Source organism: Maylandia zebra, linkage group LG11, assembly GCF_041146795.1.
Source record: "Maylandia zebra isolate NMK-2024a linkage group LG11, Mzebra_GT3a, whole genome shotgun sequence".
In the NCBI taxonomy this organism is placed as follows: domain Eukaryota; kingdom Metazoa; phylum Chordata; class Actinopteri; order Cichliformes; family Cichlidae; genus Maylandia; species Maylandia zebra.
The window spans coordinates 34,260,295-34,276,548 of NC_135177.1; the positions used below are offsets into that span (position 1 = coordinate 34,260,295).

Genomic DNA, 16,254 nt, shown 5'->3' on the forward strand with positions numbered 1-16,254 from the left:
ATCACTATTTTGTTTTTTCCCCCAGGTTAATTTTAGAGTCATCAATCTCTCTAGCAGACCTGTAGCACAATCTCCACATTTTTTATTTCTTTCCAACTCAAGAAAAATCTAAATACAGCACCCAGCATGCTGCCCACTCTGACATACTGTTTGCCCAGATAGTCCTCCTTCTTGGTCCAACAGCAGCAACCTTGTTGGTTGACTTAAGGCACCTGTCGCTGTGTATTATACAGATACAACAAGGAATCTCCCTTAGGAGAGCATCACCCACACAAATCCAGTCATCTACAGCAGTCACACGTCTGACATTTTCAGTGAACCCTGCTCTTTCCATCGCAGCAGTTCCCTTCAGTACAACAGCATTTTACACTTGACATTATTGAAGTCATTTCACAATTTTAGAAAAACCCACACCCTTATTAATCATCCTGTGGCAGCATTGTTCAGCTATATGATGTAACTAGACTACGTTGCAATACATTCCAGTAGAAACATCAACCTTTATTTTCTTTTAATCTAACGACTGAATGAGTGAAATGCTATTGTTTTTAGAGGCACAAAGGGATTGGCTACTCATTATTACATCATGTATATAGAGGTCAAGATGCAGCAAAAGCAATGGACACTCCTGATAGTTCTCCCTGCTGCCGACAGCCCACTCTCAGTGAGATTGTTTATTAGTTTGTACAATTAAGATGTCTAAGTAGCTGGAATGATGAGGATGGAAGGCTGAAACAAAATCTTCTCTAACATAAAAACCATCTATACAACCAAGCGTAGTAACAAACATCTTACATAACAGAAATGATCAAGCAAATCTGTCAGTAGGCGCTTCTGAGATGAAACACAGACCGAAACAATTATATAATGTAATTTTTTTTCCAAATTGATTCATCAGCATCTGTGTGTTGGAGTATAAAAAAAACAGACACTGACTCTTATCTTGTGCCCCTGTAATGATCATGGATGGACCTTATTTTGCAGTCTGTTGCTTAAGGTCAGTTCTTGCCCCAACCTAAAATGGGAATTCCTTACATAATCCTTCTGATCTGGACAAAAAGGTGGATTTTAGGATAGTCATCAGTAGGCAGTAACCATAATACAGTCAGTATAAGGAGATAAAAATACTGCACACACCCAGTGTGTACCTATTGTAGTGCACACACCCAGTGCACTACAATAGGTATAGATTGCCAAAGCACCCTTGTCTTACCATTTAATGTTTCCTTACAAAAAAAAACTGTTATGCAACAGTCTTTTTTTCAGTCAGGTGATCCACAATACTGCAAGCTGCAAGTGCAGCTTCATTTAGCCTTACATGGTTTTCAAAAGACAACATGATCATGATCAGATGGGCTATTTATAGCTACATTTATTTGTTTTATAGGGTACATATTAATCTCCATCACTTATCTCTGTTCATCTGTTTCTTTGCCAAGTCAAAGCACAGCACCAGATCAAGCTAGCTACAATTTCCCCGTAATGTTAGCAGTTACAAGAAAGATGGTGATCTTTCTTTCCCTGCTGACTTTTAGTCAGATTTAAAGGACCTTTATTTGGGATCCGTGGTCAAAAATTAAGGGCTGTAACTTCATTAGAGTAGAAAAGTTCCACAGGACCATATGTTAGAAAAGTATGGGTGTAAATATATATCATGAGCAAGACATTATAGCACCAGTAAGTACAAGCTGTATTCAGTACTTATCAACCTTATCTAACCCCCGCTCAGTCTGTTTAACATCACTGTGTGGTAACAAGGACTGTAAGCAAACACAGAAACATTATTTTCTTGGGTAAGCATCCAAAATACATGACCGTGCCACGCTATTAGTCATCCCTTCTTTGAATCCTCTGCAACAGAACAATACACAGCAGGACAATGGAGGTTCCGGTTTTGAGAAATATTCTGCATTGATCCTCATTTCATTATGTTTATTACAGATGGTTTCGTTTTTTTACTTTTATTACTTTATTAATTTTGTTGAGAGAAGGAAACCCGTGCTGCATTGTTAGGGCACGACAGTAGAACGCAAATGAGAATATTAAACGTTTTGTTTGTGCTTCACAATGCTAAGATAATACCCTGGGTATTACCATCAGACACCCTGAAAAGAGAAGTTAATTCTAAGCCTGTATGTATGGTTTCAGTGTATGTTCGATATCTGTGTGTGTGTGTGTGTGTGTGTGTGTGTGTGTGTGTGTGTGTGTGTGTGTGTGTGTGTGTGTGTGTGTGTGTGTGTGTGTGTGTGTCGACAGCAAGATAGTGGGGGAGAGAACCAAGTAAGACTGCATATGTCCAACTGCTCAAAGATCCCATAGGAGTCTGAATTCCCTAACGGACGGAAAACTGCATTTTTTTTCTGGCTCAGCGAGCAGTTATGAACTGTCTGTGCAACTGAAGACATCACATGGGACCCATTACTCTTTGCTCTACTGTTCTACCTAAATCCTCCACAACAACCATCACCTCAGTCTCACTGCAGCATAAATCACCTTTTAGCTCGGTGCCAGGACAGGCTTAAATATACAGTAACAAAAATTAAGTGAATGAAATGAATTTCATCTGAGTACAAATGTAACAAGCAGCCACAAATGTGCCCCTTTGTGATGGTGCATGGCCCTTATTTACTGCTAATTTATAAAATCACAGTCGTCAACAAGAATTCCTACAGTGTCTCAACTGTTAGGGGTCTTAGAAAGAAAACAGTATATTATATATATACCTTTACACAAAGCCAAACTGATGTACTGGACAGCTGATATTGGCCTCGCTCAGATATGGCCATATCAGGGTATATCGCTTTAGATATGCAACAAATATAAACAATGAGGAAAAATTACCCATTTCTTGCAAATAAATAAATAAGAAATTCAAGAGGAACTGTTTTTTGAAGATCGCCCTCCTTTCACAAAGCATTCCCAAATAGTTGTGGCTGATTTGTTACGTGGCAGACTTTGTCCAAACATAAAATGAGGTCTAGTCCAGAGGTCCAAAAAACTACTAACATTTTTGTTAGTAGTCGTCTTCAGATTTCCATGTGTCCTCTGCTTGCATAGCAACATCTAATCTCGCCCCTCTATACAATCTTCTCGTGCCTGGCAGCTCGAAATGCGTTCTTCAGTTTCAGTTGTTTGCCAGCTTCCAGATAACCAGATAACAGTAAAAGCAAGAGAAAGAAATATTGAATACAAAAATATTTGCATATTTTAGCTGAGCTAAGACTTGTGCAGCGCTAAGGGACTACAAGAGCTGCAGAGCTTCCTGACAAACTACCTGATGTAACTCATTGTTACCACCTGGGAGCAATGCTAAAAACTTGTTGGACGACTGGAACAGACTTGTTCCTGCTTGTGCACGCAACGTAAACCAAAGTGCACAAACACCAAAAACAAAACAAGATATGTTTTATTTTATTTTTTATTACGTAAAAAATTATTTTAACTAAGAAAAAGAAACATGAGATATTATATTGCAGTTAAACTGATATTAGCTCACTAATACACTATACAACAACAAACAACCACAATCTTCTAGTAATGAGAATTCGGTTTTATTAAAATTAGCAAATAGGGACTTTTTGTTCTCCAGCTGCACTGCTGTCAAATCCCAGGGGAGTTCAGACCTGGTGCAGACCCAGCTGTTTTTATGTACCATATGGTAAGAGTCTGTTGGTCACATGAAGTGTGAAAGAGGTAACACAAGATAAATCTAACAGCTCTGCCATTTCCTGAGTGGATATAAATGAAACTTGTGACTAAAACTTGTTTTTCACACGAGTTTTCCATGCTGAAATAAAAAAGGAATATGTATTTAAAAAGGCCAACCTGCTGTATCTTTCCCATACAGTTTAACAGATTCAACTTTCATTTATGCAGGTGTTTGTCTTCTGTTTGTTTTTCTGTGCAGTGGTTCAAAATAAGAACTTTTTGGTTGGGTATTTCAACCATCCATTTCTTAATCTCTAAGAGGTTTTGTGTTGTGTAATCTAACTGACATGGAGCGGATTGATCAGCTGTGGCCTTTTTTGTCAGTTTGCTCAAAAGATGGCAGCCTGCAATAACTGTACTATCTACTCTTTTAGGGGCAAATAATAATCCATGCCATTGTCCAAGATTGACTCACCAGACAAGGAGATTAGTGGAAGAAGAAAATCTAAAATCCACCAACCAAGCATATCTTTTCATTTAAAATAGTGAATTACCTATTTTCTATCACATATTAATTTGCTACAGTTATAGATTGGCAAATGATATCTCTTAGACTAAGTAGAGTTTAAGTTAGATGATTAGGAAAAAGGTCAGGGTTAGAGAACAGACCTTCCTAGGATACAAGAGGGGTAATGTTTAACTCCCACAAAGTGTGAGTAAATCAGGACAGGGTGTCCACCACCTAGCATGTGAGAAGCTAACCAAAACAGTCATAATGAACTATGCTAAGAATCTCTACCCTGTTAACGGGCACTCTGGTTATGCCCTCGACTTATTTAGGTCACAATCTGACACACATTTTATTTCCATCTTTTATTCCATCTTTATGGCTTCTCCAGCCAAGACATGATTACTAGCCAGTCAAATCAAGGAATATGATGGGGCTGATCAATTATGGAAAAAATATCTACTTGCAATTATATTGGCATGTTCTGAGATCAAGATTAATTAACACCATAGCTGGGTGTTTGACACAATCGTGCATTTGTTGAACTTTTAAGGAAAACTGGCATTTTTTATTTGCTTGTCCTTGCCGGGCTTCTCGAAAACAAAGTGTGTGCGAAGGGCTGAACTGGTTTTTACTACTCTTTGTAATCAAAGCTGATCTAAACCTGCCACATCCTGTAGGGGGATGTGTTTGAGGTTTAACGAAGAGCAAAGGCACATAGCTGTCAAAGAAAGATAAAAAGAAGATGCAAAACAACACATGATTACAAAAAAAACTAAATTTGAAAATTGTTTTATCTCAATTGTCTTCTTCTTCATAGTTGTTGGATGCTGCAATTATAAATGGATTTAAATTTTGTTTAAGCTCACATCCCTACACCAGGGCTCAAAGCATCCAAAGGAGGGTGACTGCTGTAGATTCAGTGCATGAAAGATCTACTGTGAGCTGAGCAGATCAGCTCAGCCTTGGATTTAATAAATGTTGAACAGTTAACATTACCAAACTGCTGCCACACAATGAGAGAAAAGACTTCTGAGCATACTAAGTTTATATAGGGATTGGCAGAGCTGTGAAAACAAGTAAAGGACAGATGCCGCTCTAGCACATTAGCAGCTGCTGTGCATCCTGATTTTTACGATTACAGCGATGTGGACGGGTCATTGGCACATGGCAGTGGATCTTTAGAGTCAGTTATACTCATCAGCTGGTCCTGGCCAATCAGCTGAAAACCCACCAATTCTAGTCACCAGCCAATCCAGTGGGTGCATCTCAACACAGGATACTGTGTAGGTCATAACATGTAGTGCGGCTAATCAATATGCAACATCAAAAAGCAATTTATAATTTTAAAGTATTAAAAATATTTTTGGCCAATGGACTTTTTCCATCTACTAGTCTGCTTGGCTGCTGAGTCAAAAAGTGAATTTGGATACCGTTTAGGACTGTTTTGGTACATACAGCCACTTGCACAAAATAAACATACATAGGCTTTTATGACATCACATTTTGGGTTGGGTTCAGGGCACTGTGCGGGCTACTCACATTCTCCCAAATACCAAAGTCATCTAACCATTGTTTTGTGAACCTTGTTTTTGTACACATGCAGGGTCATGCTGGAATGTCCAAAAATGTCCTGGTAAACTGAAGCATTAAGATCTCTCTTCACTGGAACCAAAAGGGCCAGCACAAACCCAGAAAAACAACCTCATACCACTATCCCTCCTGCTCCAAGCTTTACACTTGGAATGCTGCAGTAAGGCAGATGATGTTTTTCTAACATTCACCAAATGCAGACTGCATGATTTGTCAATTCACACAACATGTTTCCACTTTTCAAGTGTCTAGTGGCTGCGCGACTTACATCACTCTGTCAAATGTTTGGCGGTGCCTGTTGGCCATGATAACCCATCGCCATCAAGCTCCCAGTGCACAGTTTTTATGCTGATGTTAATACCAGAGGAGGTTAGGAAACTCCGCAGTTAATGAGCAAGCAGAGCACTGCAACTCCTCATTCCTCATTGGAACTTGGCGGTGTTTGATTTTATACACCAGTGGCAATGGGACTGAAAGAAACATATGAATTCAGTGATTAACAGGTGTAGCCTCACTTTTGTCCATATAATGTAGATTCACCCACTGTAGCAGAGACCCTTCTTATCTGCTAAACACAAACTACACCAATCAGAAACAGCTGTTAGGTGAAGTGAAAAGCATATTCATCTTGTTACAATGTAATGTTCTACAGCCCACAATCCAAAGGACTTGCTCTCCTGACAATCAACCAAAATGTGCAACAAAATCCACACAGTTAAAATGTTTCCTCAAATTTGACACTTAAGTCTTTTTATGGCAACATTTTCAGCACTGAAAAAGAAGAGGATACAATTAACAAGGAAAAAATTGCCTTGGGTGGGCTGAGTTAATTGCTTACCACCATTTTCTTCCAACTGTTCTCTATGGAGCTGTTCCAGGCTTTACATCATCAGCTCTCCAGGCAGAGAGCGAGCCTATCATCTTCTCAATATTAGATTGAGACATTAGTCACAGTTACAATAAATGAATCTGTTAATTCTGTGATATTAATAAGAATCTTTACTTATTAATAGTACAGAAAGTTAATATTCCACAGGGTTGATTCTTTACTAAGTTTTAGACAAAAGCTGTCACATTTTATTAAACTGTGTGAACTGTAAAGAGCCGTTGATAGCATTATCTGCAGTGCAATAACATTAAAAACAACAGTAACAAATATGCCTAAATGGGCATACTGATCACCTTATCTCATACCCTGATCAATCTTTCGTGACATTGTGAGGGCAGCCTGCGCAATCAATTGAATTACACAACAAGCGCTAGGACATAACACAGGGGTAACTTCTGTTCAATTTCCTGTAAGGCCCTCACAAAAAGTTAATTTGTTATGGTTCTTTTCAAAACGAGATAAGGAAGAAAAAAATGCAAGACTGAGTAATTAGTCAATTTCCTAATTGCTCATCAAAGTGATGACAATAAGCTAGTAATGAATTTAAACCAGTGAAAATCATACTGTAAATGATACCTGCCCTGTAGATATGAGCTGTTTGAAACGAGAAGCAATAGATTTCTTCTTCTTCTTATCATCAAATGCCCTTTTTCTAAGCCTTTACCCATGACCATGTAACCTTCTGCAACTGGTTTCTTGTTATCTTTATAGCTGGTATGAATTTATTGGACCTTGAGAGAAATGTCAGCCATCAACCAAACATAATTGAGTTTTGATTCATTACCAGTAATAGATCTCATTCCAAGGTCACCACAATATTTTCCATCAATATGTAGGACATTTCTTTAATCCATGAACACTGCGTGCGGCCTTTCATGCTACTCCGAATAAAAAGGGTCAAAGACCCCCTTTCCACAACACAGCATTTCTTTTCCTTTCTACAGTGGTAAACTGGAATTCACTAGAATTTGGACCTCCTTTCAGAGAGTTAACAACATAATGGCTTACAGTCAAAAGGGCAATCAGTACCCTATGGAGGGAAGAGAAGGCCGGGTTAATTCTCATAAGGAAATAATGACTCAGGGTTTCATCTTTGAGGCTTCTCCAGATTTCCGCAGAGAAGTTATGTCTCTTGCCTTGAAAAGAATTTCACCTCCAAACACCCTTTACGCCACAAAGGAAACTCAATACAGAGCTTTACACCTCATGTTTATCATATTTGACAATCTAGGATCTAAAATAATTCTGGTAAAACAGTCAACAGGACCAGTGATGGAAAAATAAACTGGAGCTGAGCGTGGGAGTGACACATGCTCAGAAACATTCCTTCATAGAAGTGGACCTTTCACCCTTCCTCCAGATCTCCTCTATTTGGCAAATATAAAGACTGGGCCATTTGCTACTCCTTTACACTGTATTGTTTATTGCAAAATCATAAGTTTCTTTAATTTACATTTCAAATTCACAATGTTTATAAATGTAAAAATGTGATACTGTTACAATGCAATCACCTAAGCTTCAAGATCTCAGTTGCTTCCAGTCAATATGAAAAATGGTGGCAAGAAGAAGTAGCCATAAATGCATAGGAGGAAACAAAGGTTCCTGAAGGTACAGTCACTGCAGGTTGCATCGATGTAGTGTGCAGTTGCAGATGTCGGGCTTGTGGTTATGGCTCACTCACAGTGTAGATTTGATGCAGAAGTATGACTACCTCATTAGACCTCACGAGTAAAATCTTGGGTTATAACATATTGCTTTCTGAGATTCTACTTTGTTAAATAAATAATCTCTGATCCCATCTCAAACTGCTCCTTCCCCATCTCCTTACTTTGTCTGACTCAGCAACCACTCCAAAGAACGCACACATAAACACCACATGCGGTCTGCTGACTTAGTGAATTTTAGAAAGTTCAGTTGCTTCCTTCATTCCAACATGATTCTGAATTTATTACCATTTTATTGCAGTTGTTTCTAGTAAAAAAAAGAATTCATACGTTGCTCAAACACCTGCTTTAAATTTTCATTGTCAGGGTGCCATCTGACATTCATGTTCTGTATTCATTTAATGTATTGTGTTATTGTCTCATTTATGGTTAATATAAAATGTTCTATGCATAACATTTATGCATGTGTTTTCTGCAGTTTTCCCTGAGTCACTTTATACATCTGACTGAATTAATTCAAGTAGCTGATTAGGACTGTTGCGCTTACTTTAAGCACAACAATCTCACTGGAAGAGCAGTTAAAAGGCTCTGCTTACACCAGATCAATGCTATATTCTCCCACGTTAAGCTAATTTGCCTGCAAATTCAGTGGGTCTTATTCAGAGACCAATAAACAAACAGTCATCAGTCGGTCACCTCAGACATTAGGCAGCAATAACATCAAACCACTCCCACATACGTAACATAAAGACAGAAGAACAGCCCACATGCCCACATATTATCTTTTCTACAACCAGTCTGGTGGTTTGACAAATACTCCAAAGCAAAACCTAAACTGTTAAGAGATGCCCACACTGATTTTCTTTACTGACACACATTTTTCATTGCCACAAAAAGAAACCTGAACCTCTGACTGCAATAGGCAGATTGCAACTAAAATAATGATTCCAGAGTATATTATAAAAAAAGCTCTAGTCTAGCCCTGTTATTAATAGGGATGGGTACCGGTATCCAGTGCCATCTGACATAAATGGTAGTAACCAGACCAAAAAGCAGCGCACATTTCGGTGCTTTATTTCGGTGCTTTTTTCCCTAAGATGTCATACACTTTGGATTCTAGCCAATCATTTTACCTTTCCAAGGATAGTAGGCGGGCCCAGGTACATATGTTCTTTTAGAGCAGAGCTACAGATTAAAAACGCCCAAGGCGAAGCGGTCAAATTCTGGCTGTACTTCACAGCAAAAGATGCAAACTCAGCAGCCTGCAACAAGTGCTTTAAGGTGATACTGTGCAAAGGAGGTAACACCTCGAATCTGATGAAACACCTGGCGACGTATAGCATTTTGTTAAAAGCCGAGAAATGCACCGTATTTGATAGCTTGCTGTGAGACCTCACATCGAGAACATCTACTGCGGGTGTGGTGCCTGTTATCGGACCCGGAGTTAGCAACATCCCCCAAAAACCCGAAAAGTAGAGTCCTGGCCCCTAGCCCTGCCAGTGTAGCAGAAATGATGACAGATGATGACGGCAGCAGCAGCCGTTCTTCTCTGGGTCAGTAGCTTAATGTTGTTCGTGTATAATTTACGTTGAGTAGGCTAACCATGTTATTAAATTAATGCATGCAAGGTGAACTAGCAAACACCGTCGTAGTTACATGCGGCTGTCTTCTTGTTTGATGGCAGATACTCCCTTCACCCTGGCCAAAAAGGCTAAAATGACCAAAGAGGAAGTGGAAAACAGCTAAACATGAGAGGTTTTTGGACAAAGTTTATGTTTTTTCCATTGTTTAAGCACTGCTTCCAGCCAAGCGTGATGCCATAAATCCCCTATAGCTGCAGAAAAGGCTAACATTGTTGTCTTTTTACAAAAAAAACAGCTGAACATGAGAGGTTTTTGGACCAATTTTGTGTTCTCCATTCTTTAAGCACCGGTTCGAGCACCGTTTAAGCACCGGCACAGTTTCAAAAGTACCAGTTTGGTACTGGTATCGGATAAAACCTAAACGATACCCATCCCTAGTTATTAATGCTCTAAAAACATATACCAGTGACCATCTATAGAATAGCTGCTTTATAAATATCACATTTAGTTTTTGTTTGTTTATTCCTGGATGGGTTAAGTGTGGATTAGATGAACAGGACACACGAGGAAGACACTGGGGAAAAAAAGACACCCTAAATTAAATTAATTGATTAATTAAATATTTTCCAATCGCATTTGTTGCCTCAATAACAAGTTTGAAGTCTCACTCTATACAACATAAAATTCATTTTGTCAATTAAGGTCCCCACTATAGTCAGAAAGGAGAAGGCAATGCTCACTGGACAACAGCTTGGAAATGACAAGTTGTTAGCCAAGTAGTGTCCATGATGTTTGTTTTAAAAAGCTAAGACGGCATCCAAGAACAACTGAACTAGTAACTAACTGTACTAACTGTAAGTAACTAACTAACTGTTCAGTCGACCATGCAGCTGATTTTTCTCCGTCATTACTTGGCCTTTTTGGAAGGCACCATATATTTTTCTATGCAGGGAAAACATTGTACATGGAGACCGACAAGTCTGCTAGAATACTCAGTTAATCTGCTGCAAATTTTATTGCAGGTAAGACAAAGTTAGCGAGCAAATGAGTGCATTTGCGTTGAACCTTTAGGTGCCAAAGTTGGATGTCAGACCTTCTCGGTACCCCTTTTTGTTTTAAGTACCACAGACAACCCGTTTGTTTGTTCTCCGAAGTCTTGGCAATTGGGGAAAAAGACAAAAAGAAAAAACAAACAAACACATTTTAACCGACAAATATAAAAAACAACGTAAAGTTAGACTTTTCTTCAGGATATGTCAGGTTTGGGTAGGTAAGCCTTCAGAGGGTTCACTGCAATTTTATCTGTGATAGTATTGGCTGTAGGGGAAAAATTCACAAGAAGCTCCACACGAGGCTCCATAAATATATCATTATATACTCTGTGAGGAACTCTCCAGTCAGTTCCTCCAGCTGTAGAATAACTTCAACACAACCATTCACAACTGCAGAACTGCATGTCAGGTCCAGCATAGCAGCAAGTAAAACTAGCTCGACAAAAATGTTGGAAGTGGGTTGACAGGTCGTTTAAAAAAAATGAATAAATAAATCTTTAAAAGTATTTGATATATGAAGCTAAAAATTCACAGCAATCATTATTAATTATCCATATTATCATTATCAACATATCATTATATATCCAAACTTTTGACCATACATTTTGTGGCAAATCTGAGATGGTCAAGCAGAAGAGGAAGCAGGAAATGTGGCGAAGCAAAGCAGGGCAAAGACGTGCAGTGAAGCCTGGGATTAACTATGATTTTAGATTGAAAAACTGGCAATTTTGTTTGGCTCTTTACACCACTTATAGACAAGTCTTGCAATGTTACAGCTCCAAGTAGACTGTAAAACTGTGAAACATCGAGAAATTCTCGCATTATTGATGGCAGGTCAACACTGCATTTCACATTTTGGTAAGAACTCCACCAGGCAATATGAAGCAAAACTGTCATGTCAGAGTTCAGTATAAAAAAAAAAAAAAAAGACTGAAAAGCAGTGGCACATTCTCAGCATCTGATAAGGCGTCCATGATGAGGCAGCGCGATGCAAGCAAAATTGACACCATCCGTTAGCTGGAGACTGCATCATATTTCCACCTTCAGGAGTCGTATTACCATCACAACAGCTGAACTGATTCATCCGTGGACTCTCTTAAGGCTGAACAGAAGGCACTGAGAAAAACAGAGACCTGACTAACTTTGTTTCATTTCTAAAAGGACTACAAAAGGTTAATATGCAGAATCAATCCAACATATTAATGCACTACTTTTCTATTAATGTTATTGTCATACTAACATCAGTAACATAACTCAAAGTGAAAGTGATCAGAACTCAAGAACAATGTTATTGATAAACACTCCCAGAGAACAGCTGTTAAAGGTCCCTGCAGTCAGGATATTAGTTTGTGATTTTAATCACACAAAGCTTCCCAGTTTATAAAGTCAACATAAACACTAAATGTGATCTAATTACAATAACAGAAGACTCAGTGTAAACAGAGCTGGAGATAATATACACATTAATATCTTCTCACAGTTTATTTTTATGTGAGTATTAAATATTTACTGTGTAGAAGTTACAGTTACCCAAAGCGATCCACGTTAAAAGAACTAATGGGACAACAGAAAATAAAGCATGAAGTCTATAGCAGTGCTGCAAAAACGGTATTCATAATCAATTTATCTGAGGATTTTTTTCATTATTGAATCATTTGAAATTAAATTAATATATTACAGAGACAGTGCTTTCACTTGACAAAAGCAGCCTTGTTTTCCTGAATTAATGAAACAATTATCTCAAAAATTCCAAAACTCAAATTTTATTACTCCATTTTTTCTGAATGAACAAGACATGTTAAAATCCCAGAAAGCCTCTAATGCCCTGAAACCTTGATTTCATAAGCAATAAAGAGCAAACCCTTAATACACTTAGGGGTAATTCACTCAAAATTCATCCACAGAGTCTACGTGGTGTCCAATGATGTTGACTCAAGAGACAAAGGCACAAGTATATCCCAATATTTCAAGAGAAAACTACATTTACAAAAAAAAAAAAAATCATGTGAGCCATCATTAACAATGAAATCAAGCTTTAAAGTCAACATAAGCTCTTTTAGGATTTTAAGATGTCCTGTTAATTCAGATAGCAAGTGTTTTTTTTGTTTTGTTTTTTAATGAAAAGCGCCGTCTTACGCTTCCATAGAAATTAAGAAGCCAAGTAGCAGCCAGGTGCAGCTAATCAAATACAATCAGTCAACAGCAAGAGTGACCAGGGGTTTTGGCAGTTTGTTGGTCTGGGGCATTCTGGTGTGTTTTAACACGCTGCCAAAATCTTCCTAGAAGAAGACCTCAGAGCAAATTCACCTCAAGGTCAGAACGTTCAAACTCAAGAGCTCTTCGGGCCTCTACAGGCCACATGCATGCATGTAAAATGTTAAGGTTAATAACAGTTACAGTTAGAAAAAGACTGACAGAAAATATGGCTCCTTTGCCAGGAGAAAGTATTTCTCTCTAAAAAGAACATAGCAGCACAGCTTAGCTTGCCTTTAGGTTGCATGTGAGCCAAGTCCAGACCTCATCTCAACTGAAATGAAGAGAGCTGTGCATTAACAAATGTCCACAAAACTTCAGTTTAGTTCTGCCAAACGTGGTTATACAAGCTACTGAGCCATGGGGTGTACTTAATTTTCACAGGACTACCTATCATCCTGTGTAAATGTGTTTGTGAAAAATATGCTTGACTGCATATTAAAGTATAAAATTAATGCCATCCATTACAAGGGCATAGAAGGACTTCTGCCGTTAATGTGGTAGAAATGTATTTGATGCCAAGTTTTTTGAGCTACCCCTGAAATAACTTGGTGAAGCAAACAGCATTTGTGCAAATCAGTGACACCCGACCTGGTAAATTAATAGGCAGTGATTCCGGTTAGTGCTTCTGCAAGTTGCCTTGCATACGTAAACACAACGGCTAGATGTGTGACGCACAGCAGGACATCAAGGACAGCTGTCAAAAAACCATCAATAAATTATACAATCAGCTGCCAGCGGCACTAGTTCAGACAAATGGATAAGACTCCAGCACGCACACCACATTATTCAAGTAACTTTTTGAAGAAGAAGAATAAATTCAGATTCCATTTGAGAAAAATCTCTTCTTGGCAGATTCAGGCTAAATGATGATGGGCCCGTCTGTCGTAACATTTCAGTAGTACATAGTAGCATGCATAATTAAAGTGACAATGCAACAGCAATAACACCACCACTTGCAACATCATATTTAAAAAGGAAAGCGTTTCGCCACCCGCTTTACTCAATCATGCCCTAAACAAGACTTCAGACCTTTTGTCTTTCTTTTTTTTCTAAACTACAGAATTTAAGGATTATATCAGTTGGTATCTTGCTCGGGGACTAGTAAGTTTGTTGAGACTCTTTTTCACACTGCATTTCCCTAATTAATTTTCATACTTATTTCTCTCTGGGCGTTTAAAATAGGACAAGCAGTGACTGTACACTTACACATTCCAGTGTGAGTACTCACATGGAAGAATGTATGGCTGTGCATTCAACAGTAATTATATAGCACAGTTAATTAGAGTGTAGAAGGGAAACACCAGTGCTCAAAAGCTATTAATAAACATGGTAAACACTGATGACTGCAGTATGTTACAGCAGGTATAATAAGAGCATCCTTAATCTATATCTATCGATATTCGAATCAAGGAAATACTTTCACAACACTACAAGCCAGAGAATTTACCAGCTAAGACTGACATTGAATGATGCCTCAGTCTTCAAGTTGTATAAAACCTGATCTTGAAATCTTAAAAGGTGTGCATAATGTAGCATGTGCATTGCATACCAGGAGCTGAGAAGAAACAGCAGGAGAGTGCTAGTATTATTTGTTAAATAGCGTGTGATAACACCAGTATTATCCAACAAGTTGTGTTTCAGTTTTGTGAAGTGAAATTCTAGTATTTTAATAGTCTGGTACTTAATACTAATTACCTGATATTTATGTGTGTGCATTACATCTGTACACTTCACTTGTATTTTTATTTTATTCCTATTTATTCTATTTATCCCCTTCGTATATTTTATTTATATATGTCTCTGTATTTATATATATATATATATGTGTGTGTGTGTGTGTGTGTGTGTGTGTGTGTGTGTGTGTGTGTGTGTGTGTGTGTGTGTGTGTGTGTGTGTGTGTGTATTCTGTAACTGTAACTTCTGTCGGTGCTGTGCTTTTGGAAACCGAATTTCCCAGAGGAACCCACCCGAGGGATTAATAAAGTTTTATCTTATCTTATCTCTTATCTTTATGCTAGCGGTCCCCAACCTTTTTTGTGCTACGGACCGGTTTATGCCTTTAAGGTGTTGCGGATAAATACAACAAAATAAAACCAGTACTGGTACCCAAAAAAGAAGATTTATTCATAACACACGGGAAAAGACCCAGGGAAACAGAGTTAACGATAAAAACGATAAAAAAAAAAAAATAACGATAAAAACCCTGAAAACCATACATTTCACACCTGACCTTCAACTCTCGCCCGATACCAAGCGACTCGTGGCCTGGGGCTCGGGGACTGCTGCTTTATGGTACCTAACCTTAGCTATTATGTTGAGCTCATGGTCAAATATGTTACCTTTTGCCTCCAAAAACCAACATGGCAGAGACCAAAACTGATGGGTGACATCACAGTGGCTACATTCATCTTTTATATACAGTCTGTGCTCATCACTATAAGGAGGAAACTCTCTCCAAACAGTCTGCTTTTACACACCCAACCACTGCTAGAAAACATTCAGTGTTCTGCATCGACGTAATGTAAAGTGTTTGTGTAAATGTAGATCTTTAAAAATGGAAAAGCACCGCTGTATGAGTTGCCACTGAAACTAAGTCAGCAATCTGATACAATGATGAAGATCACCATGACGTAACTTGTTTGGACTCACAGCACGGCTGGTCCGCCATAATTAATGCCATATTGTTTTCCCTTTTAACAGAAGGACATCACAGTTTGTGTTCTTCTCATACCAGAGCTGTGAAAAAAACTGTTGTTTATAAAGCAAAGTAATGGAGTGATTCAACTTAATCGAAAGGATCTGAGGTGGGACATAGGGGTAAGAAAAGTGTAGCTACGAGATGCACTGCCACCCAAAAGCTTCACAGGTGAATGCTTAAAAAAGAAAAGAAAAAAAAAAGAAAATGGACTGGTCAAAGTAGTAGCCATATCCCAGTAGATAAACTGGGAGCAGCAGAAATAAACTTTTTGTTTTAAATTTCAAGCTGTCAAAGAAGAGTTGTTACTGAATGTGCGCATACATCTGTGAAGACACAACCTTCCAAACCAGGTATACAGAGTGT

General features: G+C 38.4%; 1 protein-coding gene across 1 annotated transcript in view; it reads right to left on the reverse strand.

The window, feature by feature from the left end:
• plcl2 (phospholipase C like 2) overlaps positions 1-16,254 on the reverse strand; it is a 43,496-nt gene that overhangs the window by 19,974 nt on the left and 7,268 nt on the right. The window lies entirely within an intron of this gene.